Source organism: Excalfactoria chinensis, chromosome 2 (assembly GCF_039878825.1).
Source record: "Excalfactoria chinensis isolate bCotChi1 chromosome 2, bCotChi1.hap2, whole genome shotgun sequence".
Classification (NCBI taxonomy): domain Eukaryota; kingdom Metazoa; phylum Chordata; class Aves; order Galliformes; family Phasianidae; genus Excalfactoria; species Excalfactoria chinensis.
In genome coordinates, this window is record NC_092826.1 from 82248597 (window position 1) to 82263337 (window position 14741).

General features: G+C 40.9%; 1 protein-coding gene across 3 annotated transcripts in view; it reads left to right on the plus strand.

Moving 5' to 3' along the window:
• HIVEP1 (HIVEP zinc finger 1) overlaps positions 1-14741 on the plus strand; it is a 116125-nt gene that overhangs the window by 20046 nt on the left and 81338 nt on the right. The window lies entirely within an intron of this gene.

A 14741-nucleotide genomic window follows, 5' to 3' on the forward strand; every position in this document is an offset into this window, starting at 1 on the left:
GGTGTTGGTTTGCTGTTTTTCTTTATTATTCATCTATCAATGTCACGTCTGGGCTAGGGGCAGTGTGGCTATTGGGTCAAAGGCACTGATGGCTACTCTGGAGGTGGTCAGGTGCCTTTGATCATTGTGATGGCTAATGCTGTTCTGTTTAGTCCTGGTAAAACTCATTGAAAATAGTCAGAGGTTTGTGAATGCTAACATCATCTTCTTTCCAAATATGATAATGAAGTTGGTAGGAACACAAATTCCAAAGGCAAACACAGTATTGACACAAGTGTTTTCTCATGGGACATCAGCATTGAGTTTGTTCTGAGTTATTCCTTATATGTACCTATACTTCTAGGCTTGTACTATTCTCTGAAAAGCAGCTTTATCAGATGTGTGCTTTCTGAACTCTCCAATTAGGTTATCTTTGATATTGCAGTCATAATTGAAGTCATATCTAGAAGCAAGATAGCCCAGGTCATATATATGTGTGGGAATGATAGAGGGGGGCAGGAGCACGGCAGGGGTCTGTGGAGGAATCAGCACTGTGCAGTTTACTTTCCAGTACAGGGAATGTCCACATCTGTGTATAAATAAAACTTCCAAAGGCCTTTTTGCAAACCTGAATATTGTATTTGCTTGAAATGAAGGTAGTGGAGAGAGATATGATGTTATCAGAGATTATGGAATACATTCGTATAGGAGTACAGACTGTCATGTTCTGAAGAAGAAAATATATACGTATATTGAAGTTATTGGTGTGACTGAACAGCAGATCTGGAAATATGTAATAAAAAGCTAAGAACCGAGGACAGACAGTCGATGATAAATAAATAAAAGCCAGCAAATCTCCCCTAAAACAAAATCAAACAACAAAATACAAACACAGCACAACTGGATCCAGATGGAGGAAGTGGGATCTATATTGTATAGCTGCAGAAAGACCATCCAATGTTTATCTCTGTTTTCCATTATTTGCAGCACAATGTGAGGAATCCTCCTATGTTCATATACTGGAACTGAGAGTAAGAAAGTAGTAATGAGTCTGTTGTCAGTGTGTTGTGCTTTCTTTAATTTATAGGATCATTGCTGTGTTATGCTGCCTTGAAGGACAGAATATATCCTTTGTCCTTATTCAATATTAGCAGAACTAACAATGATGCATGCAGTTGGCAAAGACCTGAATAACAAAGTCCCCATTCATTGTTGTGGAGTAGTTTGTTTTAGCTTTGTGCATGGTGCCTCTGTTGCATAAGCCATTTGTGGTATAATTTGGGACATCACACAGCATAATATTGGGCATGAATATCTAGTTGTTGTGCTATTGAGCTGGGGAAAAAAAACCTTGGTGCGCTCTAGGATAGGCTTTCAAACATTTGCTGAACTGAAATTCTTTGACCCATTCCCTTGGCAGCATTATATGGCAAATGTAATGTGCGAGTGCAATCGATGTCCTACTTGTAGAATATATACAGTTTTACCCTTCATGAACCTACTGCCAGTGTAGGTGGTTTGTCGGGTGGAATAGATGGAATAGACAGGTAGGAGGGAGTTTATCCTGGAAATACATAACTGTGAGTTACCAGTGTCATGGTGTAACAGCAGCGTTTTAGTGGAGCTGTAGGAACTACAAAGCAAATAAGAATTTTTGTCATTGAGCAATGTAAGGTTGCTGCCATTAGACACTGTTTGTCCTGAAGGTAAATCCACCTGCCTTTTGCAATTAGCATTCTGAGCATGCAAAACAGTATGAAGTAGAATGTTTTTGACTGCGAGGGAAGGCAATGCTAAGAAGTTTAAAAAGAGCCCTTAAAATACATCAGATGATGATGATACTGGAAAAACTGCTTTGCTATCCTGAATGCTGTTCGACAAAGAGGTAAAATGTGGCATGTGACTCTTCAGTTAAGGTGAGGAGTGTCTGCATTGTGATTTGAAGGAAAATAAAGAAATAAAAGCAGGCATTTCCCAGACTCAGAGATTGCCTTTGTTTTGTCTGAACTTTGCTGGGAAGGCACTGGATGTGTTCTGCTGGGCAAAAAAGAAAGTTTATTTTTCTTGGCATTTGTTACCACGTGTCCTCAATGTGTTCTTACAAAGTGGAGATGCTTCAAGTAAAAGCAGTTTTTTATCAGCCAAGTGATGGGTTAATTTGTTCATTGCTGAGTAAGCACAAACAAAAAATGATCAGCATTAACAACCAAGCGTAGACTGGGAGATTATATACTGTGTTCCAGTATATAAGTGTATATACGTGTTCAGTTATAGAAACCTGAGGGTTCATCTCTGTGTTGGTGTTTTTTATAGCACTCACTTTCAAAGGTAGAATTGAAGGAAGAAAGTTTTGGATCATGTTTCTGTTGATCTGTTTGAGCTCTTCTTTTTTCCCCCTGTATTCTTGTCTTTAGTTACGTGGCAACCAGGATAGCAGTGGTTTGTTACTCTTTAAGCTTATCTGGGAACAAGACTTCACGATGAGTAGGAGGATGCTTACAGTTCCTATGTTTTACCTCTTAGGAACTAGCTTTATGTACCGCTGTGTTTTCTAGAGCTATCACACTTCATAGTGATTATATATGACATTAACATGCGCTGTTAGTTTTACTTCAAGACCAAACCTGACGTGTTCAGTCGATGACAAGACTTGGCCTTAGAGGGTCATATCCGTACACTGTCTTCAACTGCAGCCTCTTCTATGTTTTGCCTCTTTTGGGGGCTGGCCATCGCAATGGTGAATTATAAATACCATTAGAGAGCCTAGTTTCATTGTCACTACAGTTTTTTGCTTTCATAAATAGAGGTGGATAGGAATGCTGATAACAAAGTTCAGGTCATCTTGATGTTTTTGGAGGCTTCTTCATTTGATGGTAACATTGAAAATACTCAGCTGAATCGAGTCTTCCGTACTTAGGCAATGTGTAAGTAAATTAATGAGAAGTTCTTGTGTTAGGGAACTAATTTGAATGTAAAGGAGACATGACTGTAAAACACAGTGCTCCGCCTTCATGGCAGTGTTTATACTGGGACAGAATAGTCCTCTGTGTTTGTTCAGCATTACTCATTTTTTTTCAAAGTATTTAATCAAGAGTAGCTTCTAGCTGTGAGTAGCTAGGCTTTGTGTATGGAATTTGTGCGTCTTGCTTGGCTTCCTAAAGAGGCAATACTCAAGCATTATTTAACTTATCAGATTTCAGGCTGAATATTTTGAGTTCGCTTGTTTTGCAAGCCCCTGAAATTGCTGTAACTGAGAGTAAAGAAGCAAAAAGTGTAGTTTATGCTTTTGATAGCAGAATGTATGTAATCAGCACCTCCTGCTTAATGAATTAGTTGACTGTTTCTTTCATACATCAATAAGAGGGAAGACTGCTGGGATAATCAGCAAGTGTTGGCAGAGAGATTCAGCAATGTATATCAGCTAATATTTCCTGTAAGTAGGTTTTGTGTAGACTAGATCAGAATTCTGATCGTGTCCCTCTGTGTCTCTAATTATTTTCCAGAGACTGAGTCAAGTTAAATATTGTGATCTGCACAGTACTTACGTTCTTTAACCCGAAGGAGGCACATGGAGTGATTGTTTCCCTTCTCCAATGCAATCACAGTCTGTAGAATAAACTCTTAATTTTGATTTAATGCTCTTAATGTATTTGAAGGCTTTTCTTTCCAAAGATTTTTTTTTCTGTAATGTCAGTATCAACACCTTTTCTTTTCTTAAATGGTAATAAGAATGTTCTTTCTACAGACACCAGTTGTGCTTGTAACATAGTAAGTACTTGGGTTCACCAACACAGAAGCAACAGTGCACACAAACTACTTGAAACTGTTGAGCCTGAATGTGTGTGTATTCATCCCATTTCTGAAGGCTGCCAAATTCTAGATGCCATCTTTCCTGGGAACTAACCAATGCTCTCTGGCATGATTTTAACTTCCCCTTATGTCTATATTTGAAAAAAAAACAAAACATATGTGTAGTCCCTAAATGAATATAGTGGTTAACAAGCTATGGATTACAACCCACAAAACATATTTTCTTAAGTAAGTTTCATAATGCCTAATGGAAAACAAATATCAGAGCTGCTAAAACAAGAATATTGCTGTACATGCATATACTTCATGCATAAGAAAAGCTGAAGGAGAAATCCCCTTCTGAGTTTTTCTTGACTCCGCTTCTTCCTCTTGGCTTTACTTTGCTAAAAATCTGGGGAAATAACCTGCTTGTTGCTGTACATATATTTCCCTGATAAGGCAGGATGCCTGTATGATGGGGGAACTGCAAGCTACTATCATGACATCCCTTGTTCTCCTCATTCCACCTGCAGGGTGCTCTTGGAAAAGATGAGGAGCAGACCCAGGCTGGGAAAGGAGCATGCTGGATAGAGCAAATATTCCTTCCATCGGCAAATGGCTGAGCTTGCTTGTAGTTCTTTGCTGCCCATCCTGGGTAGCGCTGAGTTAGGGAGCTAATGCTGCTAGCAGCTGCTAGCTTGAACACAGCACAAAATTAGGGGTTTGATTACGAAGGGCTTGTGTTTAATAGTGTTTTTAACCTCAGGGGCTCAGTCTTAAGCCAGGGCTTTCTGAACTTGGCTTCAACTATGTGATTTTTGACATTTCAGAAGGAAGGAACCTGAGATGTGTTTATTTGCCTTCTTTCATCTGTTACTTGCACATTTGCTTCTTCCGTATGATCGTACTGTTGTGAAAGTCAAGAACTTAAGAAGAAAACGTGAGATTTCTGTAACCTTTTGATTCCTCCGTCAAACCTGTTGAGAAATTATCAAGCACTGCCAAGGTTTATGACATAACTAGAGAACTTAATACATTTTATAATTGCCTATTGCTCCAAGTAGAAGGGAAAAAAAAAAAATCAGTTGTAGAATAATGTGTAATCATGCATACATATTAACTTTGAGATGCTTATGTAAGCACTCTTAGTTCTGGTAAGTGGAAATTGTAAGATGAGATGGTCAGCACTTCTGATCTGAACCACATCTTCCTGTTTCCCCCCTTGCCATTAGTTTCTCAATAGTTTGTTGATATTAGTGCATTTTCCATTTAGGAAATAGAAGGTAACTTAGCTGCCTCTTTTGATTACAGTGGCTATTGTGGAACATCTACCCATCTTTCAGAGTTCAGTTTTGTTTTTCCATTTTGTACCTAATTAAACAGCTTTGTATACGCATGCATACCCTAATATATATACATTTTATTCAGCTAAGAAAATTATAGTTACTGATGTGGGAAGTTACTGTGGTTTTCTGATATATAACCTTATACACACCAGAAAGAGCTCGCCTTTCTTGTTTCAAAATGAGTTGAAGCATGGCTCCTAGGTACTTTCCGAATGAGTACATCATGATATCTCATTTAGCTAGCCAACACAAATCTCACTCAGTACCAGCTGTTGTTACCCTGTCAAGTACGTCTTGTGAAGCCAAAGGCCGTATCTGCCATGCACTCGTATAAGGTTTGGGATATTTCAAGAGAAAGGAGGATTGATGTGACACTTACAAATAAAAGTATGACCACAGCTTAACATTGTTTATTTTTCTTAGGCTTTGGAGCATATGTGCATGTGTGGGATATAGAAACTTTCCATCAAGCAAAGCCCAGTATTACAACAATCCTAATCTACTTCCATGGAAAAACAAAAGGAAATAACCTTCTCAGTTAAGGCTGTCTGTACTGCAAAACAAAAAGTGATTATAATAAATTGGCAGAAGCTGTTGTATCTAAACTCAGCAATTGCTTTGCATGAGATGCGAGTCCAGAATGATAGTGATGCATGTGCTGTGAACAAGGCTTTGGTAAATGAAAAGTAGGGTAATACTGTAGGTGCTGAGGTGTTCTGTGTTATTTCCTTGGGAGGCTACAGTTCTTAAAACCCTTCTACTCACTGTTTTGTCAGTAAGAGCCAAAAGAATGTGTCAGTGCTATGGCTGAGATCTTCACAAAGGCTGTAGCCCTACAGATTTCTCATAAAGCTAGTTTAAAGTAGTTTTAACTGGGTCTTTGTAATCTCCCAGGCTTGGAGAACATTTCATCTCTGGACTCATGTTGCAAGCTGCACTGTGAAAGACAGCACGTGTTAGAGTACTCCTGCCTTTTACACGTGATGGTTAGTAAAGAAAAATCTCCATAAAATGGAGCTCCAGGCATCCAGGTGATGGCAGGACTCCTCCAAGTCCTAGAGCAGTGCAGAGACAGGTGGATACAGAATGGTATTTGAAGACACCTGCATTGTTCTGTGATCTGCGCTTTGCGCCTTAGAGGCGCAGTAGTTTGTATCCCAGTTTTTTAAGCCATTGCTGCAATGTCTGCCTTCTTACCTAGTCTTACTAAGCGTTCTGTATGTTCCATCGCTCCTTCAGTCTTACTTCTGTTTTCCACCCTCTCTCTGTATATGAAGTATTACTTAATTTACTCAACCTTGATAGAAGAGCAAAGTTTGATGTTGTCTTTATGGATCACTGAAGTTTGGAGATGTTTGTTTGGAGCAGGAAGGCACTGGGAGGGTCCCTATTTTATTGGAGTTCAACTTGCTTGACCCTTCACACCTTTCTTGTCTCCCCCATTGTATGGCATGGGGGAATTAGGAGCAGCAATTAAGAGTAGCTGGTGGAAACCAGAAAGGGTTGGAAGGAGAAGAGTGAGCTGAGAAAAATAAAGGGAAAATAGAATTCAAATGATAACAATTAAATACAGAAAGAAAGCTTAGATGTGGGATGATAGGAAGAAAAAAACAACAACCTTCATGGGATAAACCCAAGCTGAATACCAGTTTGAGATGAGAGATGTGACTCATTTGTTTGAACATCTGATGGGTGATGGATTTCTATGCTCCAACAGAAAGAGAACTCTGTTTTGCTAGGTATGGTATAAAGAAGCAAACTAGTTTTTAGCCCCCAACTGCTAATAGTTTGTGTAGACAAAATACACATGTGAGAGGGGAAAGCAGTATTGTTAACTTAGCAGCAGGGTGCAGAGAAGCTAATTTCAACAAACAATATGCATTCTCTGTTGGTACAGTGTAGAGAAGGCAGAGGTGATATTCCAGTAGATTTTTGCAGTTGGACCTTGTGGTATCTGTGAACTGCTCCATTCTGTTTTCTCTGTACTATGTTACATGGACTTTGTTTTTTTCCTTGGTTCAGGTGACTCGTGGGACTCGCATCGCTATGTCACTGTTTACTGTTCAGCTGTAGGCTTACTTCTGGGCCAGGGTGTACCTGACCTTCGCCCAGGATTACTGGGGACATCAAGACCAAAGCCTCTCCTCTTTGTGTATTTTGAAATTAAAGGGACTGCTCTTTTCTTGGTGGGCACTTGCTGCTGGGTCTGCAGTGAAGAGTGTGTCTGAGTGAAGAGGTCTACATAAATGCAGAGTCACGGGGGCTGAACTAGAACCCCAAGAAATGATATAAACAGCTTGCCTTGAAACAAAGCTGGCTAGGGCTCGATCACTTCTGACAGCATCTAGCATCTTCCTACATAAGTGTATATTGTTCATCACATATATATGTATACACAATGAAGAAAACTTATGAAATGAGCAGCATGGATGCTCTCTCTCTCCCTCTGACCCCATACAATTTATAATATCACACACTTATGTTCTGTTCAAGTACATTTCATTGTCAGGAATATTTTCCCTCAGTTCTGGTACAGTCTTTGGTATTGTAATTTGCTGTTCTGCTGGCCATGGATGAGGAAAAGTTTCTTTCCTCTTGGCATTGTCCTTCTGCGCAATTGAAGACTTGTTACCTTGGCTCCCTTCAGTTTTCTTTTGTTTAGATTAAATAATTAACTTATTTTTTCTCTCCCCTTCTCGATGTATCTTGTGATCTGTCCATGCCTTTCTGACTACAGCAACAAAAGCTGACCAGAATGCTTTTGCTTACATCCAGTTATAGAATCATAGAATTACCCAGGCTGGAAAAGACCTTGAAGATCCTCAAGTCCAACCGCAGCCTAACCATAGTACCCTAACTCTAAAAACCCTCTGCTAAATCATATCCCTGAGCACCACGTTCATAGAATCATCAAGGTTGGAAAAGCCCTCTAAGATCATGCAGTCCAACTGTTTGCCTATCACCAGTGTTTCCCACTGAACCATGTCCCTGAGTACAACAGTGGGTACAGCAGAAAGCTTTCCTCACAGACCCTTGTTGCTATTTCAGTGTATTCGTTTACGGAAAAAAAAGAAGACAAAGCTTGGAAGACTTCACTCATATGTTTTTCATGGTCTCTAAATTTGATGCCAAAAGGATTTCAGCAATAGATGTGCTGCAGTTTAGCTTGGGTGTAAGTGATATGACCTGACTGAGACTAGGAGATAGCCAACAGAATCTGATTTTGTTGTACGTACAAGACAGTACTATTATTGGTATTAGCGTTAAAAGTATGGATGTTAACGTTTCCTTGGTTGTGTGCCTGAATGCTGTCACTTTATAGCCCAAGTAGTTTGACCTTTTCATACCCTTTGTTCAAAGAAATTTCCGCTGAAGTAATTTTTTTATATAAAGTACTAGAGAAATTTGCTTTGCTTTATCTGCACGTATCTTCTTTTGAATGGGAACACTAATTTTCGTACATATGAAGAAATGGTACTTGACAATTTTCCCTGATCGTTTTTGTCTCACATTTGGAATGCCGAAGTGTTACTGCTGCCTTACGGTCTGGGGTGCAGAATGGAATCTTCTTGGCTGTTTAGGCTGTGCTACATATATGTGGTGAGTTTCTGCTTTCTGAAGGGAGGGGAAATCCTCACTCGTTGAAACAATTTGTCTTTCAGATTAAGCAGAAAACTGTGGGTCTTTGTAGTGGGCTAAAAGCCTGCAAAATCTCACCACTGTATTTTTTTCCAGTAATCCGAAGATTGTTTGCTCAGCTGCTTCTATTCAGAATAGCACTTAATATGAGTACCTCAGAAAAAAAAGAGAGGTGGCTAAAGCAAGGAAAAAATATATATACATATATTTGAAGTTCACATATACTGCTTGTTTCAAACCTCTGTCCGTGTTTACATTATTTATTTTGTGTGTGCATGTGTGTGTGAGGAGTTTGCTTAGTGCACGAGCACTCTGGGGAGGGATGTCAGCAATTTTAGCAACTGAATCAGCAGAAGTTGTTGGAAAATGGACAGGAGTGGAGCAACTGCTGTGGTGAGCGCTGCGGTTCAAGTCGTAGTGTCTGATCCCGATTATGGGCCTTAAGCTCATACTGACAGGCACAATCCCATTGTTTATGGATCTGCCTCTAAATGCTTGCTTTTGGAGATGCATGCAGCCATGAGCACACTGTAGATCATTTTGATATTGCCTCATTAGCCTTGAGGGAGCTCTCCTGAAACCTGCTGCCTGCACGTTGTCTTACAGTGAAAGTTCCCAGCTGAGTAGTGCTGGATAGGGGACTGGTGGTGGTCCGGGGTCAGGGAGCGGCAGGAAGAACACAAGGGAGAAAGGTTTGGGTTGAGACTTGCTGCCTCATTGACTTCTGCCTTTCAGATGGCAAGAAAACCCAACTGGTAATGTGGGAATCCGGGAGCTTTAATTTCTCTGTTGATACTTTGCTTTGGGTCCTTCTGAGCCAAAATTTCTGCTCTTCTCTTTGAATGAGTGTACTGCTCTAAAGGCTTGCACAAGGTGTCTTTGGCTCTAGGTAAAGGGGTGTTGGCTGTAGCGTTGACCTGTTACTATGCCTTGCAGTACCTGCACATTAAGTACATTATTTGTTCTTTAGCACGTTCTGTGATCAGTGCTGAACTTGAAGAGTTACGCCTTTCTTGGAGATGCTGAGTAACTACTGATTCTTTTTTATTTTGTTGTAAATAATTCAAAAAGATGCTTACACAAAGCTGTGGGTGCCCTACTGCATAATTAATGCTACAACAAAACCACAGCAGCATTAAAATAAATTAGTTGAAGAGGAGCTCTGCCTGCCTGCGAACTGCAGAGAAAACTCAGTCCTGCCATTTTAATGTACCGGATATGTATCTCTAGGTCTCTAAAGGAGCAGTTTAGAATGGATAGCATGGCTGGAGTTCTTATGTTGATGTTTAAGAAGGGATAGAAGGAGTTGGAACAAAGATGGCTTTCTTATAGAGAGTTCAGAGGCCATTTGGAAAGGACCAGTGGATGTGAGGTGAGATCAAGACTTTGATCTAAGTAAGATGAGATCTGCATCCATCAGAGTCGATAAAGGCACCACATGCAAGTAGGAGGTGGGATATAAAAAAGAAAGAAAGGTGGGCACTGGGTGTCAACTCAGCAAGTTCCACAACCATCTTCTCCACATAGTTTGCAAAAGAACCTAATATGAACTGCAGGCTGTGCCTTCATTGTGAACTATTTCGGAGTTGTGTACTAAGTGCTTTCAATACAGAATCTGAAGGTTTTCAAAGTACTTCTCAAAGTAAAAAGCCCCGTATCTAGAAGGAAACGTGAAACAGAAGAAAACATTCTGGTTTTAAGCCTGTATTTTGTATACAGATGTCATCTGAGTCTTCTTAGTGCAACGTAAGTTAACGTGAATATTTACATATTTTACATACAAAAATGGAATTTTGAGCTATTTATTTGAATATGCAAGTACTCTGCCCTGTTTTTTTGTTTTCTAAATGGACAGCGGACAACTTTAAGGCTTTGGTATTTCATGCCTTTCTCACAGTAATTTCAGTTCTTCTTGAGTGCTGATATTTAGTTCTATCTTACCTGTCAAATACTGAAGTTCATCAGAAAGCTTTTACACCCAAATTCACTGTCAGAAACTGCTCAGCTCGTATCCTTTTTTTTTCATTCGTTTTTTAAATCCCATTCTTAGCATTTATCACAGCCATTTCCTAAATCATTTTGCATCTCATGGTTTCAACTATTAAACTGGTGATGTTGCCAACTTTGGCTGAACATCCCAGTGCTGTAGCCTGCAGTACTGTGGTGGTGCTGGGACCTGGTGAGCAGCTGGTCTGAGAACATCCGGATTGTTTATGGTCAGCTCTCCTGAACCCCGCTGAGCACAAAGCTCAGTGAAACTATCCAGGTCATGCATCTACATCCAGCCCTTTGAAGGCTGCGTTGTCCCATGTCAGTGGATACTGTTATTGCTCACTTCAAGCATTTTCTTGTACTAGCAGCCTACTGGCCTATCTTCCAACTGAGCTTCAAGGCTTATTCTTCCAGAGCTCAAGAGATATGTGCCCACCTTAGCTGTGTGCTGATGCTGTTGATAAGACAGTGTTGTTTTCTGGTGAATCTGTTTCCTTTACCTTTGTGCTCACGGGGAGCTCAAACACAGCTCTTCCCTTCCTCATCTTTATGGAAGAGGAAGGCACCTCATGGTAGTTAGTTTGTGCAGCAGGGGACTGTTGTGGTATAAAAGATCCTTTTGTACACCTTCATGAAATACCCTGAAAGATTTTTGGCCACCTCAGGGATGAGCACCAGAGAAGTCCTTCTCGGAGAACCAGCATCAGCATGGGGTGAGCAGCCATTCTGTTGTCATCTCCCATGAAGTTACTGAAAAGACGTGTAATAAATACACGTGACTTTGGGCTCTGCAGAATGCCTCCTGACAGACTGCCTTGCTTAGGGGGCTGTGTCTTTGGGATTCTGTTGAGTCATCCTGCTGGTTATTTAAATGTAAGTAATAATTGACACGCTTGAAAAATCTGAATTTTATTAGGTGAGGGTATTAGATGTAGACACGTGAATTCTTTTTTACACAGCACACTGTAGCATGCATACCAGTTTTGACAAAGATTTCCTCCCCCCCTCCACCCTGACAGAGATGGCAGATAATAATAAGCAACCAGACAGGGTTATACAACAGGGGAATATTTTAATCATCTTTGTCTGGGAGGAGACAGGCCAATGTGAGTTAGCTCTTAGACAGTCTACTTTACTGATACTTTGCTTCAACAGATTGACAGCATCTCAGAAAAGAAAATAAGTGTTTGCTATTCCTGTCATAGGCTTCTTTCAATCACTGCGACAGATGTTCCAAGCATGTTGTTCCTCTGTTAGGTTTCTCTAGTAGTAAAAAAAAATACTGCAGTTTAAATATAGTTTAAACTTGTTGAGATACTTAGTTTGAGCATGGCTCAAAATTGCATGGTACCCGGTTTTAATCATAGTGTAATGGGACAAAACCACTGGATAGACTATGCAAGATTTGTTTTTCAAAGCCAGGTAAAACATTTTAGTCATATTTACAGCAGTTTTTCTACCACGTCTTGCTAGCTGACTTAGGATGAAGGCTGTGTGTCAGACTGAGCTTTTATTTCTGGAATTTATTATTTGGAAATGGGAACAAAATACTTAGTTAATGAGCTCTCTTCCTGTATCTGTAGCATTGTCACTCGTGACAGCTGTGTGTAACACATCAGAAATGCACTAATTTTGTTTCGGTTTTTAATGAAAACAGAATTTAGAATTTGGCAGTAGATGAAGTAACTGAGGTGAGACTGACGACCAAAATGTATATGAAAGATACCTGTGTTTAATATGAGGAAACTCAGAAAGTAAAAGGACTGTGGCCCTCGCCATCCCTGTTCTCCCTGTCAGTGAGTTGCAGTTCAGGGCTCTTCTCTGTCATCTCTCCTGCTCGTGTAGCACTGGAAACCACTGGCACAGCTAACTAGATGGTGCAGGCAGAATTATGCTGGAGGAGTAGGTGGTAAACAGCTCCTCCTCTTTGTTACTCCCCTTACTTGCTATCTGGATGACTGTTTGATATTCATCAGACCCACTCTGGGAGACTACCAACTGTGTAGCTGCTGCTTCTGGCTCTGCCTGGAATTGCATTACAGGGCTCTTCCAGTAAGCATTGGCTTCCCCTGTGATTTCAATGGCAATTCTAGTCAGTGACATTGATCAGGGAAACTCTTGTTTGGCCGCTTGCTCTCTGCAGGCTTTCTGCTCTCTCTTCATGACATCTGTCATCAGGACACGTGTACAGATTAAATTGCTTAAATTGCATGTCTGGGATGAGGCACTCATCTGTTTCGAAAAGCAATGAGTAGATCAGCAGCGGGACACAGTTCAAGGTTTATTTCATCACTTGGACTTTCACTCCGGTGGAATAGGTTGGATGTTCAACTTTGAAAATGGAGACTGTTACTTTTACAGTCTGTTTGATTACTGGTTAATTTTGTAATACGCCCTGACATTACTCCGAGAGGGATGTAGAGAAACAGCAGTGCTGTGGTCCCTGGTGCCTAATGACTGGAAACAGTTGGCATCCTTGGTGTTGTGCCCCTGCCTGGGGGAGGGAAGAGAAGCTTGCAGGTTGGAAAAGAGCTTAAAGATTATCGAGTCCAACTGCAACCTAACCATACTAGTCTAACAGCCCTCTGCTAAATCATGTCCCTGAGCACCACATCCAAATGGTTTTTAAACACATTCAGGGATGGTGACTCAAATAATTTGCTTAGGGACAGATGCCTGAGATTCTTCTTTATTTATCTGTCCCTACACATTTATGACAGCAGGGTTTGCAGGAAGGTAATGGAGCCTTTAGCTTGGGATTGAACAGTGCTAATTACTGCAGGTGAGAAGAGGTAAAGAGGGTAATAAAGGTGCTCCTGCATGCCATAGTGCTTGGATATAACTAACAAGAATGGGAGATACCTTGATTCTAACATAACCTTCTGGCAGGGTGCTTTGCCACCTGTCTCAAGGCCTGCACTAGATCAGTCTGCTTCCCACAAGCTTTCCTCCCAAGGCCATCTCTCCCAAAGGGAAAAAGGAACAGAAGAGTTGCAAAAAAATGTTTGCCTTCAAATATCTGTTATAAAACTCATCCAAAACTCTGCCTAGCTGAGTCTAAAACTTGCAGTTTCCCAAAGTCCCTTCTTCTACATGTATAAAGAAGATAAATAAAGCAATAACTTAGTATGTGGGGCACGGTATTACTAAATGACAGCAAGGAGAGCCACAGGCATGGATTCACTGTTTAGTAAAGTCTCTTCTTCCAACAGTGGATACCATTTCTTTGTAGAAAATCAGCAGCTGAGAGCGCTGGTGGTGTGTTGTGAAAGAGGAACTGACACAGCTGCAGCCGTTGTACCTCACTGCCGAACATTAATGAGCTGTAATGTTTGTATGTAAGGTATGGAACTTGTTCCCTATGCTATTTGTCAGAAGTTCTGGGGGCATCGAGGGCAGGTGGGTGTCACTTGTGCAACAGACAAAGACCTCAGCCTGTGCCTGTAACCTCATGTGAACTGAGAAGCAGCCGTCTTATCTGCGGCCGTTAGTGGCAAAAACACATTCCAGCTAGCAGCATTTTAAAGTTGGCTTTGGAAGGGATCATCAGTAGATAAAGAACATGCATGCATCGTTCTGTGTGATCCCTCCTGGCTTGCAGTTGTGCGTTAAGGGAACTGTGGGGCTTGTTGTGGGAAGTGGTGGTTCTGCCGGCTTCAGGTACTTATTGGTAGGGATGTGGGGCAGTATGCAGCCTGTTGGTCCTACAGAAAGAAAGGGGGGAAAAAAGGACAAAATATGAAGTTGGGTTTGTCCTCTTAACGGAAAGTGAAACTTTTTTCTGTTTTCATTCTCTGGTTTAATTTGAATGAAGGCAGAGAGGGAGGGTGCTAAAATTACACGGGGGCAGTTCATTTGGATGGTTCACAGAGACTTGGATGGAGTTAGGGAAAAACTGTGTGCCCTTAGTCAACGCAGTGCTGCAGGAGTGCTGTATGAGAACGCTGTGCTTAACCTCCAGCACACGCTTACGGGCTGCCCTGAGTAGCGGCGGGC